Consider the following 24,921-nt stretch of genomic DNA (forward strand, 5'->3'; position numbering starts at 1 on the left):
GGCTTGCAAAATTAGGGCAGTTCAGATAACTGTCACCATATGGAACCTACCCCAATCCCCCATCCATAGCTCAGTGAGAGAACATCTGCTTTGCATTCAGTAGATCCCAGGATCAATCTTTGGCATCTCCAGGTAGAGTTGTAAGAGATTCCTGGCTGAAGCCTTGGAGAGCCACTGCCAGTCAGTGTCCAAAAATTTGAGCTACTATTGGCATCTTCCTACGTTCTTATACTGTGTACAACATGGGAAGAAACATAGTTCAATGGTAAAGGTAAAGGGATCCCTGACCATTAGGTCCAGTTGTGAACGACTCTGGGGTTGCAGCGCTCATCTCGCTTTATTGGCCGAGGGAGCCGGCGTACAGCTTCCGGGTCATGTGGCCAGCATGACTAAGCCGCTTCTGGAGAACCAGAGCAGCGCTCGGAAACGCTGTTTACCTTCCCACCGGAGCGGTACCTATTTATCTACTTGCACTTTGACATGCTTTCGAACTGCTAGGTTGGCAGGAGCTGGGACCGAGCAACGGGAGCTCACCCCATCATGGGAATTTGAACCACCAACCTTCTGATTGGCAAGCCCTAGGCTCTGTGGTTTACCCACAGCGCCACTCCAATGGTAGAAGGAACTATAACACAGTAACAGAGCACAAGCTTTGCAGGCAGGCAGTACCAGGCTCAATCCGTGCCAGTGAGAGCCAGTGTGGTGTAGTGGTTAAGAGCGGTAGACTGGTAATTTGGTGAACCGGGTTCGTGTCTCCACTCCTCCACATTAGCTGCTGGGTGACCTTGGGCTAGTCACACTTCTTTGAAGTCTCTCAGCCCCACTCACCTCACAGAGTGTTTGTTGTGGGGGAGGAAGGGAAAGGAGAATGTTAGCCGCTTTGAGACTCCTTCGGGTGGTGATAAAGTGGGATATCAAATCTAAACTCCCCCTCCTCCTCCCCCTCCCCCTCCTCTTCTTCATCTCTAACTTAAAGGATCAAGGGTAAATGTATCTGGCTGTCTCCTGTCTCAGAACAGACAACACTGTGTTGAACTGAAAAAATGTTCCATATGGTATCAGGCAGCTTTATACGCACCTGTGATATCAAACCACAGTTTGAGGGAGAAAGGTGGCGAGGCACCTAGGATTCAAGGATCTCCCACAGAAACCTACAAATGAAGAGCTTCATTTACTGAGGTTTCTAAATCAAAAGTAGCTATATTTTCATTACAATTTCCTGCATTCGCAAGTGATTTGAGGCAGATCAAACCAAGAACACTAAAGCGGGGTTAATAATACAGGCACCTAGTAAAATGGTATGCGGAGGGAAGAAGAAGGGAAACACTAGGTGTTTTGATCCTGATGGAATATTTCTAGAAAGGAATAATTCTGCTAGAGGACAGAACAGTCAGTCCCAAGCAACACAAATGCCGTTCCATTTCTCAGCATTGATCGGTCTCTGTACCTTTAATATTATTTATAGAGATTTTGTACAGTGAAACATATATCCATTTTTATATGACACAGTGCACAACGTTGTAGAAAGCAACTGACAAGTTCGAGCTTTCCATGTATGTTTAAGGGATGTCGCTCCCATATATCAAGTGCCATTTCTGCCATTCTTAGGGCCCGGTCCAATTATTTGTAGTGAGTTAGAGATGCTTTGCCAGCACTTCTGGGCCAGGAGGGAAGAAGAGGTGACAAGCAATTGCCTTTATGTGGAAAGACTTGCCTCTGAAAGGTACCATGTCTAGTTGTAACCCTCAGACACTGCAGAGCAGATATGGAAAATCTGTGGCCCTCTGGATTCCATCAGTTCTAATCAGCACGGCCAATTGTCAAGAACTTAGTCAACAGCTAAAAGGTTACAGGTTTCCACCTATTGGCAGCACCTCCACCTGAAGGTCAAATCTTCATCATCATCATCATCACCGTATCTAGAAAATACATGAAGTTAATACGCATCATTCCAAAATAACAGCATATGACCTTGCTTGCAGGCTTACAAACAACAATTATATACGTACAATTGCCCTTGACTTTGCATACCAAAGTATGAAGTCAGATTTAAACTGTACATACATTCTGAGAATTTAGGAATGTGGGATAAACTACTGTGAATATCAAAATATATAACTCTAGTAATTCCCCCTGCTTTTTTATTTTCTGCAAAGAGTTCTGGGTTCAGGAGAGGGAAGGGAAACTCAGAACTCACTGGGTGACTTTGAGCATTCCTCTCCACCGATCCTCAAGCTATGCTAAATCACATGATTTTTGTGACGATCAAATAGAGGTTTGCTGTTCACTGTTAGAACATGAATATAAATAGTAATACAATACACTAAAACCAAGTTGTTCATGGCTGTGGGCTTTATGTTAGGGTGGGAGGAGGGACTGCGATGAACTTTCATGTGATGTCCATTTATCAGGTAGACAAAGAGCATTCAAATGCAGACAGGCTACCATTGACTAATCACCCCTTTCTCTATCTGGGCCTGTTAGTTCCATGCCCATCTGAGCAACTCCTGACCCATTTCAGGAGAAGATTGAGGTTAAAGGGCTGTCTCCTTCGTGGTAGGCCCTGCCAAGTTAAAACAAACCTTGCCTCCCCGGAGTTCATTTTATGTAAACTCCTTCTTGCTTTAAACGTCAATTTGAAGCATGGTTCCAGGCATTAGATCATCCCTTGGTGGGCAGGAAGGCAGGGAAGCATCTGTTATTAAAGTCTGGCGTTCTGATAAGTGAAACACATGGCTTCTTTTCATATAAAAAAGGGTGGGGGGAGAGAGAGAAAGACAGTGTCATTTGTTTCTTATCTGCCTCCTCCTTTCAGTGAAGATCTAAGCATCTTAGAAAAATGCTTACTTGTTATTGGAAAGTGGGTGTGGGGGAAGTATGGGATAATAGTAGGTGATATGCTTTCCATCCCATAACAAGAACTCTAAGTAAGCTAGGGAAGCCGGATCCCCAGATATCTTGCACTTTCAATGATCCCTTTATTTTTCTAGGGGGGAAATCGTGCTAGAACTCAACATGAACGTCTCCCTTGTAAAACAGTGCCTCCAAGTCCCACCCCAGCAAGGCAGTCCAGAAGGGTACTGTCAGGGAACTGCCATCGGAGCTGGAGGCGGAGAGAAGGCTCCAGAGGGATGCCGGAGAGGGTCCCAGTAGGGAGAGAGGCAGCCCATCCGCTGGGGAAGGAAATCAGTGTAACACCAGTGGAGAAGGGGGGCAGATGGGGGAATCGGAGAGGTGGCTCCAGGACTCCTCGCTGGAGACCAGCGGAGAGAGTACGGGTACTCCGCTGCCCACACCCTCCCTGCGCAGAAGACTTCCGCGCAGGGAGAGTAGGAGAAGACTGGGCATCAAACAGCTTTTATGCTGGAAGAGGTTCAAGAAACGCCCACTGATGGATTCTGCCAGCGACTGAGGCAGCCACAAAACTTGAGGCTGTCCAGACAGAAAGGGTTCAACCAGGTAACCTAGCCAGGAGTGGCAGCAACTTATGCACGAGCAACCTCTAGAACCATTACAGGTACCATTGTTGATAATATTGAAGGCTACTGAGAGGTCAGTCAGTTTTATTGCACATAGCCAAAGGCTGCTGCAAGGTACACAGAATCATTTGACAATTAAAAGAAAATATACTGGATTGATACCAAAGACTTAAAACATTTATATTATCAAAACATTACGTACTCTAAACAGAGCTATAAAAGTACCCCAATATACAAATCAAGACATTAAACAATAAAATTCATAAGCTAAAATCATCACATGACCACTAATATATCAAAAAGCAATGTCAATTAATACAGTGTGCAATTTATACTCGGAGTATGGTGACAAAGATAGAGCTTAGCCTGATGTAGATAGGTAGGGTCAAATAAATTCATCTCCTTTACAGTTGATGGCTACCTTGGCTATATAATTTGCTCTAATTTTCCTAGCAGCAGTTGCAAAGAGTGCTACACGCCAGGTCACATACTTATCTGTGTCTGCGAGGAGATATAAAATCATGTCAGGGGGGTTCTGGCCAATCCAATTCCTGGTTTAGGTCATCCATCAAACCAAAGGAACCCAAGACATCTCTCTCCCATAACCAGGCCTGGAACCAGAATGAAATGGATCTAAATAAATTTTCTCCTCCAGAAACCGCTGGCGCTGAGATGCTACCACACGCTCCCGTATCTTGCCCCCAAATGGGATATCGGAAACTGATCAATAATTACTCATTAGGGACTAATTCAGGAAGGGCTTTTTACATCATCCACAATTATGCATTTTAGAATAGAAATTCACAACCAACTCAAAGGGTCCTGTACCGACCACCTGGAAGACAGAAGGTGAATCGCTTGCAACATTCTTGTGAGTTTGTTTATTCATTTTGGACAGATTAAGGGGATGAGTTACAGTGAAAGAATGTGAGGACTGCTGCAGATTCACTGCTGCTCAGATCACTGGACCAACCCCACTCTGAGAGATAAAGATGACATCCATCAAAGGAATTTCAGAACAAATGGCTTAAGTGCAATCTGTCACATGTCTTATATTCCAGGTGGGCTGTAGAAGGCGAATGGAAGAGATGCTCACTGTGTTCAAGGTGGTGTCCTTCAAATATTGTTGGACTCAATTCCCATCAGTCCCAGACAGTGGGTCAGAGTTGATGTGACCTGTAGTCCAGTCACATCTGGAGGGCCCCACATTGGCTATCCATGTTTTACAAAGTAAATCCAGAACCAGTGGAACGGTTTGCTAAAAGCAGCAAACGCAGAAGGAAACTGTTCCAGTAATAGGAAGGATGCAAGGACGCGGGTGGCGCTGTGGGTTAAAGCCTCAGCGCCTAGGGCTTGCCGATCGTAAGGTCGGTGGTTCGAATCCCCGTGGCGGGGTGGCTCCCGCTGTTCATTCCCAGTGCCTGCCTACCTAGCAGTTTGAAAGCACTCTCGGGTGCAAGTAGATAAATAGGGACCGCTTACTAGCGGGAAGGTAAACGGCGTTTCCGTGTGCGGCTCTGGCTCGCCAGAGCAGCAATGTCACGCTGGCCACGTGACCCGGAAGTGTCTTCGGACAGCGCTGGCCCCCGGCCTCTTTGAGTGAGATGGGCGCACAACCCTAGAGTCTGTCAAGACTGCCCTGTACGGGCAGGGGTACCTTTACCTTTACCTTTTAAGGCTAATACAGTGCACTGATCAATAGGTCATTCCCAATGAGTTTAGGCTCACAGTGATGACTAGTGGTTGCCAGTCCACTACCACACTGGACACGCTCTCTGCTCAGTGTTCTGTCATGATGAAGAATCAGGCAGAGGAAGCTTTAGAAGAAGGGAGTAGCAGACACCAGTTGCTGCTCCTGCAGTTGTGTGTTTTGCCACCTAGAAAACTGGGGGTGATGTCACAGCAGTCCTCTGTGCTTTTGACACACAGCAGGAGTGGGGGTTTCTTTCCAGCCCAAGGGTTGCTTTCCCTGTTGGGCAGCCTCCCAAGGAACACATGATAAGGGTGGGTGGAGCATAAGCAAAAGTAGGCGGGGCAACAAATGTAATTCCCCTCCTTTGTCCATTAGGCTGGTTTCTACACTTACTCACACCTCCATCCTCCGTTCTCCATCCTCCATCCATAGACATTATTGCAATTCAAAGATACATTCTAGCCAGGCAAAAAACCACTTGATGCAAAGCAAAGTGAGGGGTGTGGCTTGTGGATAGGGGGTGTGGCCTGCAGAGAATTTGAGGGGCCAAATAACAAGTCCTGGAGGTCCGCATTCAACCTCTGGGCCTCAGTTTCCCCAACTCAACTAGTAGGACAAGTTGGGAGGACATTTCCTTTACACCTAGTTTGGGCCCTGTGATGATTTTCCTTGTTATAACGGGTTGATTTTACCTATGCTCTTGTTGCTCATTTTAAGAAGGGTGAAAAACAGCTTTTCTTAAAAAAAATGTCATCACTGTATTGCTTTACCCAATGTGGAGGAAAGGTAATGCACACTATTGTTCTTCCACCATCCACTACAGCAGCACTAGGTGGTTCTGTGATCTCCTCCATTTTAATCTAAAACAGCATTTATTAAGCTTTGCTGCTGTGAGGCTGTGGAGGGAGCCATCATCCTGCAACTCTGCCCCTCCTTGATGTGCACACAATCCTCATTAGTGCCAATTAATAGGCAGTGAACGGAAAAGAGAATCCCAGGGTGTTTATAGTTTTCATTTCTCACACCAATGCATTTAAGGAAAGTCTCAGTGCTTCCATAAAAGAGATTGTGAAGTTTCTTTTAAGCATATATCGCTCATGCAAGTTAGAATTCTAAGTTTGTTGCCATTGCTTCAACTGGGATGCTCAGAGCTCGCCGCTTATGAGCGAGTCCAATTGCAGTCAGCGCTATTTGCTCTTATGCATGCTTAAACATGGCCTCAGTGTGTTTCTTACCAATGAGAAAATGGGGGTGAGGGAAGGAATCTTCCAGCCACAAAAGTATGGGCCGACAACATTATTTGTTAATTTGTTTGTTTGATTATCAATGATGTTTTCATCCTGCTCCTTATCTTGTTTCATGAAGCTCAGGGCAGCATATAGTTCTTCCTCGTCCCATTTTATCCTTTCAATAACCCTTTGAAGTAGGTTCATCGCAGAGCTTTTTCACAGAGCAGGCTGGTCCATAAAGGCAGATGGCATTCTGCCTCAGCATACTCAGTCTGGCTTCAGACAGCCCTACCTGCCCATCTTCTTACAACCAAACCAGAAGAGATAGGATCTTATACTGCTGAATTTATTAACTTTGTTGTACAGAATTTGGAAATTAGATTGCTCTTTGGGAGTTACAGCTGAAGTACTCTCAGTTTGTAAGATACCTTGGATGAATTACTATTTGGAAAACTGTTACACCCACATAATGATGATGATGATACCAGCAGAATTATGCATTGGATGTTATTCCAGAGTAGGCTTCTTCTTTGTGGAACAGGAATTCAATAATATGAAGCACCCATCATCCCTATGCTGGACCACAAAGCTAGCTGTCTCACTTGTGAAGCTTAGATCCTCACCATACTCATGCACATCTTATTCCTAGTTCTTTATCTTCTCCTTCTTGTTTATCTTTTCAAATACAGAGAAAAAGCTGCTATAGAGTGGAGAAAGGAAATGTGGTTGTATGAATCAGTCCCAAAGTCACACATAAAGTTGATTATTTGATGGCTCCAGGTTTGTGGATGTATATCTATTGGCCTCTGCTTGATGGGTTACAAACTGACAAACCAATCTAAAACTTTCCCCCAATAGTAAAATATATCCCCCAAATAAAACTATTCATCACCTGTTATGGAGATCCATCTTAACAGTGCTGAGATGCCGTCTGACTGTTAACTGTTTTTGGCTTTACCAAGACTTAAAGCATAGCCTCTTTGTGACATCACACATGACATCAGAATGGCATGTTTGCTTTCAACCTAGACTATCTCCATGCCAACAGCAATGGCCAGTAAACCTCTGCAACCAAGTAACCATCAGCCTGACTACTCAGTTGTTTCTATCTAGAATATAGGATGTTTGTTTTTTGCTCTCATAATCAAAGCCTGAAGAAGAGCTGTGTATAATCTGAAAATCTGCTTCCACTGTTAAAGAAAACTAATTGTCAGAGACTGGGCAGAGGAGGAATGGTGGAGACCTCCTCCCCATCCTGACCCTTCCAGGGAGGAGGAAGAGAAAGACAGTTTAGATTTACAACAGGGAGTTGAGGGAGGTTACACCTCAGAGGCAGATGAGGGAGAAAGATGGGAAACAATGGGAAAGGAGGAGCAAGCAGAGCTGGAGCAGCAGCTGGCTGACACATTATCACTAGAAAGCATTTCAGACCCTCCATCTCCCAGAACCCAGGAAGCCTTAAAAGTAGGAGAGCAAAGAGCTCAAAGACAGAGGGCACTTAGCAGCATCCATAGAGGAGCTGATGATGATGATACTGAATGAGGAAGTGGGAAAGACAGGGGGTGGTAATTCACTTGGGACAACACCATTATCCAAGAAGCTGGGTTCTATAGCCTCTCTAAAGTTTGAAATAAAAAAGGACTGTAATAAACTTTTCCTTGTCTTTATACTTTCCTGGGCAACCAGCTAGGAGCCGCTGACATCGTTTGAGTGAGTCACAGTGATTTATCCACAGATAGAATTCCATCTCCAGTCCCATTTCTGTCAAACATACATTGGTTACATCAAAATCTGCCCAGGTCCAAATACACAATGTTACGTCAATAGTTTGATATGTGTCTGTGATAATGATGTGTATGCATTTTGCACTAACAGCCTCATTGCAACATGGGTTTTGTAGTCCTGAAGCGGCATGCACATTTATGCATAAATGTTTCTTCACGCCTATGAATATTTCAGTTGATATTGCATGGGGCTTGCATGGGTATGGTTCAAAAATTTCATCAATTCTTGGTACAATATGTGATATCGTGGATTTAGGTGACCAAAACCATGTTAATCAGAATATTCCTTCAGTCTTTTGTCACAGTGGAAACTGACATGTCAACTTTATTTCACTAGCTTGGAAGAAGAGGAGAAAAAGAATGGCATTAAGGTGATAGGTTTTCATGCTTTACAATGTATTTTTCAGCTTTTATTAGTATACAATGTAGCTGTTGGAACCACTTGAAATTCCTTTTTTTTATCATTGTACTTACAAGAAATCATATTACCGTGTGGAAAAAGTAGAGACAGTAAAATGTAAATACTTTCTCACGGGCACTGCTATTGCCTGTTTAAGTTGAAAATTGCAGTCTTTAAGGCTCATTATTTACTGTATTGTAGCCTTTTATAGACAAGCATATGGTTAAGTTATTATTGTCTTATTAAAAAAATAGATGATTTAACTAGCAGCTTAAAGCTTGTTTTCTTTTTAAAAAGGAAGTTTGTGGATTCATGCACAAATTGTATAATAATTACTCCTTTCAGAAAACTAGATACACCCCCCCTCTCTCAGGCTTTAAGGCTGCAATCCTACGCACACTTAACTTGGAATTCACAGTTGCATTGTAGGGCTTATTTCTACAGACACTTGAGGAATTTGCTTTGTGCTTTGTGAATTCTAATATCAATTCTGATTCACATCTTACTGGGCTCAAATGAATTGAGTTCCCTCCCAGGTTTTTCACTTCCCGGATAGTCTGATGTAGTTCTTGGCTCAAAAATATACATATTTTGAGAGAAAATAAATTGAGATGGCATATTTTGAAATTGTGTATGAAAATATGCTTTTAAATACTATTTCCTGCAGATATTTCTCTTAACCAGCAAAGTAGTGTAGAAACAAGGTAGAACAGGTTTCGTGAGAGCTCAGTCAGTAGAGCAGTAGGTCGTGGGTTCAAGTCCCACATTGGGCAAAAGATTTCTGTATTGCAGGGGTTGGACTAGATGATCCTTATGCCCCTTCCAACTCTATCATTCTATGCTTCTATGAGTTAGGCCCAAATAAGCAGGTGGCAAAAAGTGGAAGCATTTGCAAAATGTTTTCCCTTTCAATTTAAGCTGCCTCTTCTTTTATATTCAAACGCTGAATGAGCCATAAGCTTGTTTTCATGCAATTATTAAGAAAATGCAACTTTAGTCATGCCCAGCTGTGGGTATTAACTTTCCAAAAACCTCCTCTTTAGAGCTTACTGTTTTGCTGGCTCTCTGAAAAACTGTCTGACATGCATTGCATAGCCCCAGTCTAATCAAAAATAATGTCATTTTAAAAAATGCTGCATAGGTGTTTCTTTCCGCTAGACTACACACAGCATTTTAAGTTCCTCTGTAACTTTCCCCACCCCCTTTGGGATCGTGACGCTTGCAGAAGGCGTTTCATGCTTCAGGAAGCATAGATTTGCAGGCTGCTTGGGTAGCCTAAGAACGGCACAATGCCAGGATGCTCTTCAGAAGGGAATCCGTAGGAGCAATGTGCTGATCGGCTGGGACTCTAAGAGAGAGCCTTAGACTTTAAGGGACTCTAAGGGAGAGTCTTATAAGACTTTTAAGGGCTTCATAAGTGTTCTTCATGCCGGATTTATGTATAAGCTAAACAAGCTATATGGGTCGCGGGTGGCACTGTGGGTTAAACCACAGTGCCTAGAACTTGCCGATCAGAAGGTCAGAGGTTCGAATCCCCATAACGGGGTGAGTTCCCGTTGCTCAGTCCCTGCTCCTGCCAACCTAGCAGTTCGAAAGCACATCAAAGTGCAAGTAGATAAATAGGTACCGCTCCAGCAGGGAGGTAAACGACATTTCTGTGCGCTGCTCTGGTTCACCAGAAGTGGCTTAGTCATGCTGGCCACATGACCTGGAAGCTGCACGCCGGCTCCCTCGGCCAATAAAGCAAGATGAGCACCGCAACCCCAGAGTCAGTCACAACTTGACCTAATGGTCAGAGGTCCCTTTACCTTTACTAAACAAGCTATAGCTTAGGGCCCCACTCTCTTGGGGGGCCCCAAAAAATGTAATCACATTTCACTACTAATGGGGCCTCCTGTTGCCACTGCGCCACCAGAGCACAATTTCTGTGCTCATCCTGAAGCAAAGTTCTTAACCCGAGGTACTATTTCTGGGTTAGCGGAGTCTGTAACCTGAAGCGTATGTAACCCGAGGTACCACTGTATTTACTTGGGCCTAATCATCTGTTCTGAGAGGATGGGAATGAATCCATTCCTCATTGCTGTTTGCACTTAGGTAGGTATGGAGGTTTATATGAGGATTTATGGTTCCTGGTTCCTGGTTGTTGATAAATAAGTTTCACTGTATGAAAAAAAATCTGTCAGTTCAGTTTCTCCCAGTTTGCTATTTTTTTAAGCCCTCAAAAAAGTTTGCCAGCATTTTTGTGTACATCTCTCCTAATGTACACATCTGTGCATGCAATTAAACCTATTATATACAACTTGTAAACCATTTCCCCTAATGTAACACAATTTTGTATCTGTGTACGCATTTCCCACTAATATATGCATTCTTATCTACAATTTCCACAGACATATCGAAAGGTCGGCGGTTCGAATCCCTGTGGTGGGGTGCGCTTCTGTTGCTCGGTCCCAGCGCCTGCCAACCTAGGAGTTCGAAAGCACTCCTGGGTGCGAGTAGATAAATAGGGACCGCTTACTAGCGGGAAGGTAAACGGCGTTTCCGTGTGTGGTTCTGGCTCACCAGAGCAGCGATGTCACGCTGGCCACGTGACCCGGAAGTGTCTCCAGACAGCGCTGGCCCCCGGCCTCTTGAGTGAGATGGGCGCACAACCCTAGAGTCTGTCAAGACTGGTCCGTACGGGCAGGGGTACCTTTACCTTTACCTTTATACATTTCTGTACTTTTCCCAGTGGATGGAAATTTGGCCTTAATTGCCCCTCCCAAAAAACTGAAGTGTCTTCAGTTAAAAGGGGCTTAAAAGTGCCATCACTTTGGCTGAGCATGCCCCCAAGCTTTCTGGGGTTCTTCGAAGCACAGTACAGGCATGAGAGGCTTAAAGTTATCGTATTTCTTCACGGTTCATAAACAATTCTATTTACGGAAAGCCAGGGACTCTCCATATTATTCCATATTCTTGCCTCTGGAATGATCTGGGCACTCTTCCTGGCTTCTAGCCTGCCCTGCGGGATTTTCCTTTGCTGGCCTGAATATCCAGTTACACTTCTCACAAACAAAAAGGCACCTCTCTGTAGCAATGCCAGAGAGCACAAGGCACCACAGACAGTTTATATTATCCAAAGGCTGTTCAGTCAAGCCCATTACCCCAGTCATGTGGCTCCAGAGCTGGTGAATCATTTCACCTGACCACATATTAATGACGTGTTACAAGCAAGGTATGTGAGCTAATGAACTTTTAAGCTCATAATGGGCTGTACTGGGGTGAGGAATACTAACAGGATAAAACAGAAATTAATGCAGGACTAGATCTGTAATTAAATTCCCAGAAACAGAAAATGTAAGAAAGGTCACCAGATTGGCATGTGGAGTGTTACTGAGATTTCTTTTCTCCCTGCAGAGATAGGGAAAACATTAGAGGAATTCATCTTGAGGGGAAACGTTCAGGTTAAGATCGCCGGGAGAAACAGGTACCTGTTTGACAGAGCCTGAGAATTATTATACACATTAAAAGCCTTATGAGTCAAAGCAATTTATACGTGTTGAGTTACATAGCACATGAATGCAAGCACTTTTTCCTCTCACGCCGTTGGGCCTGCTCTCACTTAGACAAATTGCCCCCACCTCACTGAACAACCCTTTAACCAAAAGTCTCTGTACCTTCCCCCTTAAAATTTAGCCCAGAGTGTCCTGCGGGGGACCTTTATGAGGGGGTAACTAGTAGGTTGGAGTCTCAGACAGGTTTTCTTTAAATAAACAATAAAGATTTATTTGAGGCAAGATAGTAAATAACATGAATAGATTCAACTTAGGTTACTTCAGGAATACAGTGCAATTTCACTTTAATTCATCCTCAGTTGTTTTTGCTTTATAGGTTTGGTTCCTTTATACGGTGATATTTTCTTTCAGTTATCCACCATCTTTTAACAATTCTGCTCCTAAGGTACTTTAAGTAATAGACCAAAGGGCTCTCCACACCCCCTCCCTTCACTGGGTCTGGGAGTTTCTTCTTTTCCTTTGGAAGAATCTCTCCCCTCCAGACTAGATTTGAGTCCCAAGTAGGCTGTTGCTTTCCAGCGCCTACTTCCTTCTCTTGGCTCAACCTCTGCCTCCCAGTAAAATTCCAGTCTATTCCTCCTACAGGACACCACACTTTGTCCTTCACAATACACTCAGAGCAGAAGTTGTTTTTTCTCCCCAGAACCAACTCTTTCTCCCATTCACTCTTTATACCTCAGCCTGTCTCCTAACCTGTCTCCCTACCTATCTCCCAACCTCTCCAACCTCAATTCCAACCCACCACAACCACAACCAACAACTTCAACTAACTGTCTCTCTTCAAATCCTCTCCTTTTAAACTCTCCCTCCTGTAAACCACAGCTAATCAGAGGCTGCCATTTGTTACCCATTTGCTGACAGGGAAAGAAAGAAAGAAAGAAAGAAAGAAAGAAAGAAAGAAAGAAAGAAAGAAAGAAAGAAGAAAAAGAAACTTGTGTTGATTCAACCTGTCCAGCAAAACCAACTTTCTCATCACAGAACCCACCTGGTTCTGTGAGGCATTTTGTGCAGAAAATTAGCCCACTCTCTCCTTCTATTTCTTTCCACTGTTCCATTTCTCAATCCGATGAACCCTTTCTTGCAGTCTCTCTTTTTGCATTTGAAAGGCTGGCACATGGATTTTGTGTCACGGTTCCTTCTTCAACACAAGTCACTCCCATGGTACATAGCTAATGTTTTTTAAAAAGAAATGTGGGGTGGGATGATCAGATAGGAAGTGAAATATATATGTGATCTTATTCTCTTTATACTGGACCAACACTGAAAAAACAAACAAACCCTAGAATGCCATTTGTGTTTTATATTCAAAATTTCCCAAAATTTATGCCATGCAATTTGGGCCAACTCTGAGCTGAAAAAATGCCCGACTTTCCCAAGAATCTACAGCAGCACAACACAGAAAATGGAAGATGCTTCTATCAAATATGGAAAAGGGAGTTGAACTACACACACACACTTACACACTCACAAAATTCCCTGTGATCATTAATACTATAATCCATGAACAAGCCTTTAGCTTTTCAAAACTCATAGTAATCTCATTCAATGCCATGTTAACATTTTTAAAACCATAGTGGGCTATCTATTCAGGATTATATTTCTCTTCAACAGTAAATTACATAAATCTATTTAAAGAGCTCTCTTTATTGCTATGGTCCTTGAAACAAGAATCCTCTAAATAATAAGAGAGTGACATTTTAATTTATAATAACAAGCATTCTAACTATGCCCCCTTATTGTTGATCTTGCTGCTTGAGGCCAAGGTGGTGATGACAAAATTCTGTCATACCAGAATCTGTTGATTGGCTGCATTTCCACTTCGAATCTTGCCCTTTGGACTATTTCCATAATGGCATTTTGAACGGGGCACCTTGTTCTAATGTAAATGAACAAAACACCCTTCTGAGGTCATTTACACACACACACCTACGTTTGTCCTTGTTTCTATCTGAAGTATATTCTTTCCTGGAAGATGGGATTTGATAGTTTGTACATTTGTTGTCCTTTGCGCTTGTGGTTTTCAAACCATTTTGCGTTTCGTTTTTCCTTCTCTGATTTGTGTGCACTTTCCCACTTTGCCGCATGTGGAATCTTATTTTCAATGTGCCCTTCAGGTTGCCTGAAGCTGGGAGTGAAATGACAGGAGATGGATGACTCCACAAGCCACCCTGTGGCCTTCTTGTACATTTTCACTGAATCTACCTACTCTGGTCACTGTAAAGACAGGCGAAAAGGCCAAATGAATGCCAACCAGCTTTTGAAAATTGAGATGCAATTGAGCCTCCTCTACAGGACAGCTAAAGCTGAGACTTGCTGGGTTACTGATGCTACTGACGCCTTAAAGTTACTGCTGAGATTGACTCTGAATGTGCATGTAGAAGCGGCCTCGGGACACAGTGAGTAACTACAACAGGGGTGGGACACTTTTTCAGTCTGAGGACTGCATTCCACTCTAAGCAACCTTCCAGGAACCACTTGACAATGATGGGTACAGCCAACCAGAGGCAAAAGTAGGCTGAGCAGCCAATGTGATTTTTATCTTTGTACAGAAGGCTAGTTTTGATACACCCCTACATATGTTCTACCCACTGCTATTTTTCTAGAAAAAGTGGTGGCAGAACTCACCATGAAAGCTGATCACATTGTTGTTGTTTAGTCGTTTAGTCGTGTCTGACTCTTCGTGACCCCATGGACCAGAGCACACCAGTCACTCCTGTCTTCCACTGCCTCTCGCAGTTTGGTCAAACTCATGTTGGTAGCTTCGAGAACACTGTCCAACCATCTCGTCCTCTGTCGTCCCTTTCTCCTTGCGCCCTCAGTCTTTCCCAACATCAGGGTCTTTTCCAGGGAGTCTTCTCATGAGGTGGCCAAATATTGGAGTCTCAGCTTCAGGATCTGCCCTTCCAGTGAACATTCAGGGCTGATTTCCTTAAGAATGGATGTGTTTGATCTTCTTGCAGTCCATGGGACTCTCAAGAGTCTCCTCCAGCACCATAATTCAAAAGCACCAATTCTTTGGTGATCAGCCTTCTTTATGGTCCAGCTCTCACTTCCATACATCACTACTGGGAAAGCCATAGCTTTAACTAAATGGACCTTTGTTGGCAAGGTGATGTCTCTGCTTTTTAAGATGCTGTCTAGGTTTAGTGCTTAGCAACACTCTTGCCCTCCATCTCTGATGCCTCAATGCCAAAGGCCAAAAGGCCCCTTCAGAATTCTTCTGGAAGCAGCTCACTTGTGAAGGCTCTCAGGGCTACAGGAGGGGCAAGGCAGGTGGAAACAGTAAGCCCTTGAAGGCAAACTCAGTTTTTCTCCCCTCCATATCTGGAGGGCACCAGGTTGTCAAAGACTGCCCCAGCTGCTGACGCTGCAGAGAGGAAGGGTGGAAGGAAGCAAAGATAGTCTGGGTCAATGCTGAGTTAAAGGACCCCTGGACGGTTAACTTCCAGTCAATTTGGACGATGGGGCACTGCCCTCATTTCTGCTTTCAGGCTGAGGGAGCCACCTTTCCAGGTCATGTGGCCAGCATGACTAAACCACTTCTGGTGCAACGGGACACTGTAACGGAAGCCAGAGCACACGGAAACACTGTTTACCTTCCTGCCGCCGCAGTACCTATTTATCTACTTGCACTGGTGTGCTTTTGAAGTGCTAGGTTGGCAGGAGCTGGGACAAAGCAACAGGAGCTCACCCTGCTGTGTGGATTCAAACTGCCAACCTTACAATTGGCAAGCCCAAGAGGCTCAGTGCTTTAGACCACAGTGCAAGTATTTGTTCATATGGCAGTGTATGTGACATTTTATAGAAGTTGTAAATGAACAAAGAAGGCAGGCCCTATCCCAAGGACCTTTTCATACAAGATCAACAGTGAAGAAGAAAACAAACAGGAGAGAGGTGGGAATAAGGGAACAAGTGATGGATGCGGTCAAATACAGTTACATAAACTACCACCAACTTCAGCGGTGTGTGTTAGCTGTGCTGCTTCCTGGAAATAGAAAACCTAGACACAGTTATTGGAATAGACAAAGACTGAATTCCTCAAGCATCCCTAGTTTGCTTCCAGGCTCAGTTTCAAAGCTCTAATTGAAATCTGAAAGACTGCTTTATTCCACAGGAACATGACCATGATGTTCTTTAATTTATATGCCACTGAATTACAAAAGTGGCTTCTAAGTGTCTTGCAAGTATAAAGCCAATTGCAAAATACACAATATACAATGACATATAGCAAGCCAATCAAAACATCACAAAGTTAAAACAGCAATTTAAGAATAGTGATAGATGATAGAGATATAGGAAGCACCTCTCCAGGAAGCACTTCTGAGGTGAGGCAGACATCTTTTAGAGAAAGGAGCTTCTCAGTTTTGGATCTCCAGTTATAAAAACCCTTCTGTGAACAAGTTTGTTTATGCTACATGTTATGTACTGAAGTTCTCACCCTGGGCCAGCAGGGGGATACTGTAGATAGTTTTCACTCAGGTCCACGTCAGTTATTTTAGGCGGGAAACCCTGGGTTGTTGTTGCTACAATGTTGACAGCCGGCTGCCTATAAAAGCAGGCTGGCTGAGCTGTTTGCTGTTCAGTTCTGTTCCAGCTTACAAAATAAAGAGCTGCTTTGGAGAAATCGCTGTGTCATCTGCCATGTCTACCCACTATTCAACACTACATGTTTCTGGTATTTCTTACCTGCCCTTCACTCTAATTTTCCAGGGTGGGTTCCATAAACTAAATTAGAGTCCCAACATACAGAATCCTCAACCAAAGGAAAACACAGTACAGTGGTGCCCCGCAAGCCGAATGCCTCGCAAGACGGAAAACCCGCAAGACGAAAGGGTTTTCCGTCTGCAGAGGCGCTTCGCAAGACGAATTTCCCTATGGGCTTGCTTTGCAAGACGAAAAATGACGAAAATTTTCGGGGTTTTTTTTTGCTCCAAAACCCCTTATTTTGAATCACTAAGCTGCTAAAAGCATTTTAGCAGCAAAACCGCTAATCCCCCCCCTTAAAAAAGCCGTTTTTAGCCCTTTTTTAGCCAATAGCGCTAATAGCGCTACTCCGTCAATGGGCTTGCTTCGCAAGACGAAAAAACCGCAAGACGAAAAGACCCGCGGAACGGATTCTTTTCGTCTTGCGAGGCACCACTGTACCTACTATTTGTCAAACGAGAAATGACAGGTGGCCTTGCTCCCTTGTCACCAGAAGTCCCACCTCTTTTATATAAATTTTATATGGCTTGATAGAAATGTTATATATACCGTATTTTTCCCGCCCATAAGACACCCCCTATGTAGAAGAAACCCTCTATTAGGGGGGACTCAGATTTAAGAAAATGGGGGGAGATATATCCCTGTATAAGATGCCCCCCTAATTTTTGACATTATTTTTTAGAGAAAAAACCTAGTGTTAAACATGGAAAAATACGGTACATATATTTTTTTTAATTTAAAAAACCCAATTTGTTTTATGGTATCTTGGATATTAATACTTATAAAATTATTAAGCAGAAATAGAATACAAAAAAGGACTTGACTCTTTTATACTATATATGTATATGTATGTGTGCATAAAAAATATTTTCACATATAATTTGTATATAATCTTTTGGGCTTTAAAAACAACAACTCGCAATGCACAGCTAGTTCAGATGTAAGCTGGTGCTCAATGCAAGAAACAATCGTATGCCGGTAGAGTCCTTGCATAAATCTGTTTAAAATGGATTCCTCCTCCATCCTTACTTCCAATGGCCGGGGTAAACAGGTGCATCTGTTGACCAAATGCCATCATTATTATCTTTTAGTGCCAGGCAAAATCTATTTTCTTCTGTTGGCCTTTGAAAGAATCAGATTAAGCTTTTATTGTATTTGTTCCCTGTTTAAAATGGGTAATTTGTTTTAACGACTTCTTGGTTTGTTAGTTTGCTTGTCTTACTGTAATTTTATTTAAAAAAACAAAAGTTGCTTGTTCATTCTTTCTCTGTAATTCTTTCACATTTAGCCATGTAGTTTATTTATTTATTTACTCGGCTAGCCTCCTTAAAATTTTTGTAAGAAGGCAGGATACTGAACGCAAACACACTTGGTTGCAGCTGGGAATGAGGATCAAGGGGTTAAGTTTTTTAGTTTAGTTAGCATAAATGCTTTGGGAGAAAAATCGGTGCTCACTAATTTCAGAAGATACAGTTTGACATCCTAGCAGATGTATACATTAAGTAGCACATTATTCTAAGATTGCCTCAACGCGTTAGAAAAAACTACATGCTGAAAATATTCTATACTCTAATTAAAAGCCGGGGAGTGGGGGAATCCAGCCAGCTTGACCCTAGCTGCTATCCTGTTTAAATAAATCTATACCTCATTTAGTTTGATCGAAGGGAGACAGGTATTTTGGAGTGAAATTATTGTTTCATTCAGTTTCATCATTAGCCTCTGAGTTTTACAGTCTCCAACGGATTCAGTGGGAAATTTTTCCCTACAAATTCCTTCCCTCCACAGCATCAAAGTCAAAAAAATTATGTTGGTAATTTATATGGGTAAAGTGTTATAATTTTGATGCATAGTCCCAACCATACCTCCAGACTTCCACCACCACCATCCCTCTCCTTTAGGCTATGAGAATCTGCTGCAGGCCTGTCTTAAGAACCTTGGAATGGAGTTGAATGGTATCTTGTTCATTAAATCACTGAGTTATCAACGCTTGCACAGAGCAATGAAATTTCAGCTGGCAACACAGGCAGCAAGCAAGCTAAAGATTCATCAACCAAAAATCTAGAACCCTATACGTGATCCAATGAGCACGCAGAAAACTTGTGCTGGGCCAGTAGTTGTTTCAAGGGAGGCAGTAGATAAGTATGTGCAAATAAATGTGCAGCTGCATAAGGTACCAGTGGTCTCATACAAAGGTCTCTAAGGGGAAGACTGACAGCCAAGGCCTAGCCATCGCAGCAGTGCTAGGTTGGCAGGAGCTGGGACAGAGCAACGGGAGCTCACCCCATTGCACGGATTTGAACCACCAACCAATCGGCAAGGAAGCGGGTGGCACTGTGGTCTAAACCACTGAGCCTCTTGGGCTTGCTGATCACAAGGTTGACAGTTCGAGTCCGCACAACGGGGTGAGCTCCCGTTTCTCTGTCCCAACTTCTGCCAACCTAGCAGTTCAAAAGCACACTAGTGCAAGTAGATAAATAGGTACTGCTGCAGCAGGAAGGTAAACAGTATTTCTGTGCGTTCTGGCTTCCATCACAGTTGCACCAGAAGCAGTTTAATCATGTTGGCTGAAAGCTATCTGTGAACAAACACCGGCTCCCTCGACCTGAAAGTGGAGATGTGCACAGCACACTTACCATCCAGGCGTCCTTTACCTTTACCTTTTACAACTCAAAGGGCACAGCAGGAAATGCTGACTGAGCTGCAGAAATGCATTAGGAGCCACACAAGCATCTTAGGGGTACAGATCAGGTCACTTTACATGAAACAAAAAAGTTCCTCCATCATCCCTAATTGTTACATGATGTCTTGTTATCCAATAGGCAGGAGATCTCTCTTGAGCTGCAGCCAGGGTTGGAAGAAGCTAAAATTTCCCATTGGCTTCGACAGGCCTTGAATTAGATTTCCTTACAAGAAGAGACTGATGGGATTACTTGCAGTTGTATTAGCATGTCGTCTCACCACTCTAGATAATGCCTCTTGCCTTCCTTCTATTAATCTAAATAAATCAAATTATGTCTCCCCTTGCCTTGTTGCTGCAAGGATCATCTAAGTGTGTGGCATATGTCGCCGCATTGTTTCTGAAGCATGCATTTTAATGCTACCTAAATACCTCCTGTTTGTGTTTAGACTCCTCAGGGGCCTGAAGAACGAACTTTCTCTGCCCTGGAGGCAGAGGCATCCTCCAGCAGAAGGCAATGAGGAGGGTTGTGCCCTTGGTGTTACTTTCTCTGTGTTGTGCGTGGCAGATGCTCTCGAAACAGCTGGAAGGAAACCATTAGCATTCCAAAGACGCACGTTGGAGTGTCGCATTGCAACATCTTCGGGAGCATCTGAGTCCTGAGGCAGCAAATATCTGGACAATGAAATATATTTAAAGGGATGCTGTCGGGTTGGAAACCAGTCAATCTATTAAAGAGAGGGAGGGAGGCAGGAACAGAAATGAGTGCCCTAACCGACTGCTACCAATCCCACCCTGAGCCCTCTGATCTCTCGCATTGCCAACAAAAATTAAATTCCTTTCTACACAAAAAGTGCTCGTAATGTTCATAGCTAAAGGTAAAGGGACCCCTGACCATTAGGTACAGTCACAGACGACTCTGGGGGTGCGGTGCTCATCTCGCTTTACTGGCCAAGGGAGCCGGTGTACAGCTTCCGGGTCATGTGGCCAGCATGACTAAGCCGCTTCTGGCGAACCAGAGCAGCGCACGGAAACGCTGTTTACCTTCTCACTGGAGCGGTGCCTATTTATCTACTTGCACTTCGTGCTTTCAAACTGCTAGGTTGGCAGGAGCAGGGACCGAGCAACGGGAGCTCACCCCGTCACGGGGATTCGAACCACTGACCTTCTGATCGGCAAGTCCTAGGCTCTGTGGTTTAACCCATAGCAAAATGATGAAAGTTGACTGTCTCCTTACTTCTTTCTCTCTCTCTCTTACCACTTTTCCTTTCTCCCAACCCCATATTGCTTATAACAGTAAGATCTTACTCTGAATGTAAACAACCTGTATGAAGGACTCTATGATTTGAAAATAGAGATGTTGCATGTACTTTTGTTACATAAGAAACATTTTTAAATAATAAAGAAATCTACTTAAGACATAGGAAAAAGAAAAAAAGAAGCATCTAAAAGCAGAAAGATAAGCATCATGCTCCTTCTGGGGTAAGTTTTCCACCTCCGGTCCCTACCCTGTACTGAGCTCTCACCTGTGGATCCTAAAACCTCCAGTCTAGGAAACTCTTTTAAAATTTCTCCAACATTTCAACCTTTTTGAGGGAAGTTGGAAAATAATTAAGTAAATAACAACAACAACAAGGAGAAGATAGACTGCCCATGTGTGGTAACCACTATCTGTTTATTGTGGTGAACTATTTTAATGCAAGGGATGTGGGTGGCGCTGTGGGTTAAACCACAGAGCCTAGGACTTGCTGATCAGAAGGTCAGCGGTTTGAATCCCAGTGACGGGGTGAGCTCCCATTGCTTGGTCCCTGCTCCTGCCAACCTAGCAGTTCAAAAGCACATCAAAGTGAAAGTAGATAAATAGGTACTGCTCCAGCGGGAAGGTAAACAGCATTTTGATGAGCTCTGGTTCACCAGAAGTGGCTTAGTCATGCTGGACACATGACCCGGAAGCTGTACGCTGGCTCCCACAGCCAATAAAGCGAGATGAGTGCCACAACCCCAGAGTCAGTCACAACTGGACCTAATGGTCCGCGATCCCTTTATCTTTACCTATTTTAATGCAGTGTTTAGAATTTTATTTTATTTTAGGGCAGAACAGAAAGATTTGAATAAAGAAAGAATACGCAGTTCCCCTCAAAGACAAAGTTGAAGTATGTCAGCCAAATGTACCCTTCTGGGTGGCTTAATGAATAGTGAAGCTTTCGGTGAGGTATTTTGAGGAGTTAATCACAGGCTGTATTTGGCATGACTTTGGTTTTAATAATCCTCTTTTTTATTCATGATAAATGCCAGTTCTTCTGGAGAAAGCAACCAGTGTTGCTTCCTCTCTCCATGTTTCAGGAAGCTACTGAAAGCTGCTCTGGACATTCTGGGAGGCTAGAAGTCCAGTTTAGACCTGCTTCCTGTTTTGGTTTTCTAGTTTGTAATGCTCAAAAGGGGAGCTCCTGCAATTCCATGCAGGGACAGAATGGATTTAGCAGTGTGCTACTCCTGAGCACTCATTACAGCTTTCTCAGACAGTATCTGTTGGCATGCAAGGCACATTCCAAAACGTGGCCATTATTTTTATACTAAATTCCTGTTTCAGGACAATATTTCTCTTCCCCCTCCTGCTCCAATAGTCATATTAATCAATAGTACTTATCTCGCGAAGCAAGGTATTCCCTATAGACACAGGAGATTTAAGATTCAAAAGGGTTCAAGGACTGGAGTAACGATTAAGAAAAATAACTGTAGAAATTGCATGGAAGGAAACAAGGATTCGTCGTTATTTAATGAAAACTTAAATTGACTTCTCAACCCAAAAGGGATTAATTTAAATTTTTAATCTCAATGTGTCCATATGGAGATAGTCAACTCAACCTTTTCACTCATAAACTCTGGATAGGGAGTGTGTGCGAGAGAGAATATATTTTCTCAACGGTTTTAAGCAGGGATATTTTTAGAGCTGCTTCGACTTCACACAGTCCTCTATTTCTTAACTATTCTGGTCCTTAGAAGGATAGGGAAGTGGCTTAATTTCTGAAGCACTGGTGGTTTTTGTGCAGTTCTATATATGTCTACTCAGAAGTAAGCTCCACTAAGCTCAATGGCAAGTGTGTATGGGATTATAGACTTTGTTATATTTCTAGTTTCCGCTGTACTGTCACAACACTGAAAATAAATAAATCCCAAACGGCCACACAGCCCTGCAGGCCCAGCCTACTGAAAGGACTCAAAGTTGTATCTATTAATCATAAGTGTCCAGTTCTGCAGCACATTCTGTCTGGCAGGTACATGTCAGCGTTGCAAAGGGATTTAGCTCATAAACCACATTTTCTTTGAGGTTGCCCACAGATTGCAATATATTTGTTAAAAAAACACACAAAACAGCCCAGGGTTTCAAATTAATCTAGCAGACAAGCAAAAGCATGTTGTCAAATTAACTCCACAGACCCACATCCCCCCTGAATCTGATTTTGTAAAAGTATGACTATAAACAAAGAAAAGATGTGTGGTATCACAAGAAAATATAAGTTTAGGATAAAGCAGGGCCAGATGGGCCATTAGGCAGAGTGAGGCAGTGGCCCCAAGTGGCTGATTTGGGATATCAGCAGATGGTTAGTTATTTGATTTATTTTTATCACATTTTTGTTTACCCAGAGGAGACGTGTTTCATGGGATCTGCTGCCTCAGAAGGCAAAATAACTTGGCTGCTTTGGGTGTTACGCCATTCCTTCCAGCATTTATCTGATGAAAATAGGGACGTCCTATCTCATAATAATTATAAGAATATTGCTATTTATATCCCACCCTTACACCAGTTTACCTTACACCGTCTTGCTTTATGCCAACTTCTTGTGTGTAGGATTGCTCCCTAAACTTCTAAAATACAGGTTAGACTGAATTGTTCTAACCTAGTGATCCCAATCCCCACTTGGAAGCAGATTTCTATGTGCGAAAGCAACTGCGAAATCAATTTCAACTGCTTCATCATGAGAGGGGGATACCAGGATGTGAAAATAGCCTCCTGAAATTCCCTACTCTGTTTTCAGGTTGTGAAACTGGGGTGCCTACTTCGCTGAATTATTCCAATGGTTGGGCTATGGGAAGGAGATAAACCTATCCAAGGAGAAAATTCACTTTGGAGAAATTTTCAGGTTAGATCCTCCTGAACGAAACCACATTGCTAGTTCACTGTAGTGCATGAAGGAAGTTGTGACAGGAAGAATGGAGGAGGAAGGGTCCAAGATCATTGCTTCCTTCAATCATATTAAAATGATATTAAGCACTGTTCAAATATCTGTGGGAAATTTTCTCTGTGGGAGTAGCAACTGATAGATAGTAGCAACTGAAATTCTCTGCTCAGTTAATGGAAGGCAAAACGAGGAGCGGTATTTTGTCAAAAACTTTCATGGGTGGGAGCCCGAGAAATATTTGTTTCAGAAACTGCTTCTCTGAGTAAATTCAACCTTCTGAGGAAGTTCTGCTGTTAGGCAAAGATGGGTAGAAGATCACCTGCACTCCTCACATACTCCCCCCCCTTACCCAACTTGTTGTTGTTTAGTTGGTTAGTTGTGTCCAACTCTTTGTGACCCCATGGACCAGAGCACGCCAGGCACTCCTGTCTTCCACCGCCTCCCGCAGTTTAGTCAAACTCATGTTGGTAGCTTCGAGAACACTATCCAACCATCTCGTCCTCTGTCGTCCCCTTCTCCTTGTGCCCTCCATCTTTCCTAACATCAGGGTCTTTTCCAGGGAGTCTTTCTTCTCATGAGGTGGCCAAAGTATTGAAGCCTCAGCTTCAGGATCTGTCCTTCCAGTGAGCACTCAGGGCTGATTTCCTTAAGAATGGATAGGTTTGATCTTCTTGCAGTCCATGGGACTCTCAAGAGTCTCCTCCAGCACCATAATTCAAAAGCATCAATTCTTCTGCGATCAGCCTTCTTTATGGTCCAGCTCTCACTTCCATACATCACTACTGGGAAAACCATAGCTTTAACTATACAGACCTTTGTTGGCAAGGTGATGTCTCTGTTTTGTAAGATGCTGTCTAGGTTTGTCATTGCTTTTCACCCAAGAAGCAGGCATAAATAGGTAATGACATTTAGGGTGGATCTAGACACATCAAAGAAAGGTTTCAGTTAAACGCGTTGTGAACTTTGTATGAAAAACCGGGTCGGCAAAAACAGAACTCCACGCCGCCATCTGGTGTCACAGTGCTAGAATGTATAAACAACACATATAAGGGGCTTTTTCTTTGCCAGTGTAGCTGAGTCCCTAGTGCCAGATTTGGGGCATAAATAATTTCAGGTGCTGGGAAGAAGTTGGCCATCAATCCCATTGGACCAGAATCAGGTGATTGAAATTGTGAGTTGGAGCACAAATTGTAGGTGCCACAGTCATTTTACCTAAAATA

The 24,921-nt window shown here is 43.3% G+C and overlaps 2 long non-coding RNA genes across 2 annotated transcripts; one reads left to right on the forward strand and one right to left on the reverse strand.

Moving 5' to 3' along the window:
• Window positions 1–1,430: 1,430 nt before the first annotated feature.
• On the reverse strand, window positions 1,431–7,407 carry LOC310681653. The gene is made up of 3 exons (XR_014513451.1): window positions 7,294–7,407; window positions 3,971–4,090; window positions 1,431–1,919 (listed from the first exon to the last, which is right to left on the reverse strand). It is a non-coding gene; the product is annotated as an uncharacterized lncRNA (long non-coding RNA).
• On the forward strand, window positions 1,916–7,097 carry LOC310681727. The gene is made up of 3 exons (XR_014513556.1): window positions 1,916–3,077; window positions 3,518–4,797; window positions 5,157–7,097. It is a non-coding gene; the product is annotated as an uncharacterized lncRNA (long non-coding RNA).
• Window positions 7,408–24,921: the final 17,514 nt, after the last annotated feature.

This window comes from Podarcis tiliguerta, assembly GCF_965153285.1.
Source record: "Podarcis tiliguerta genome assembly, chromosome: 7".
Taxonomy (NCBI): Eukaryota; Metazoa; Chordata; class Lepidosauria; order Squamata; family Lacertidae; genus Podarcis; species Podarcis tiliguerta.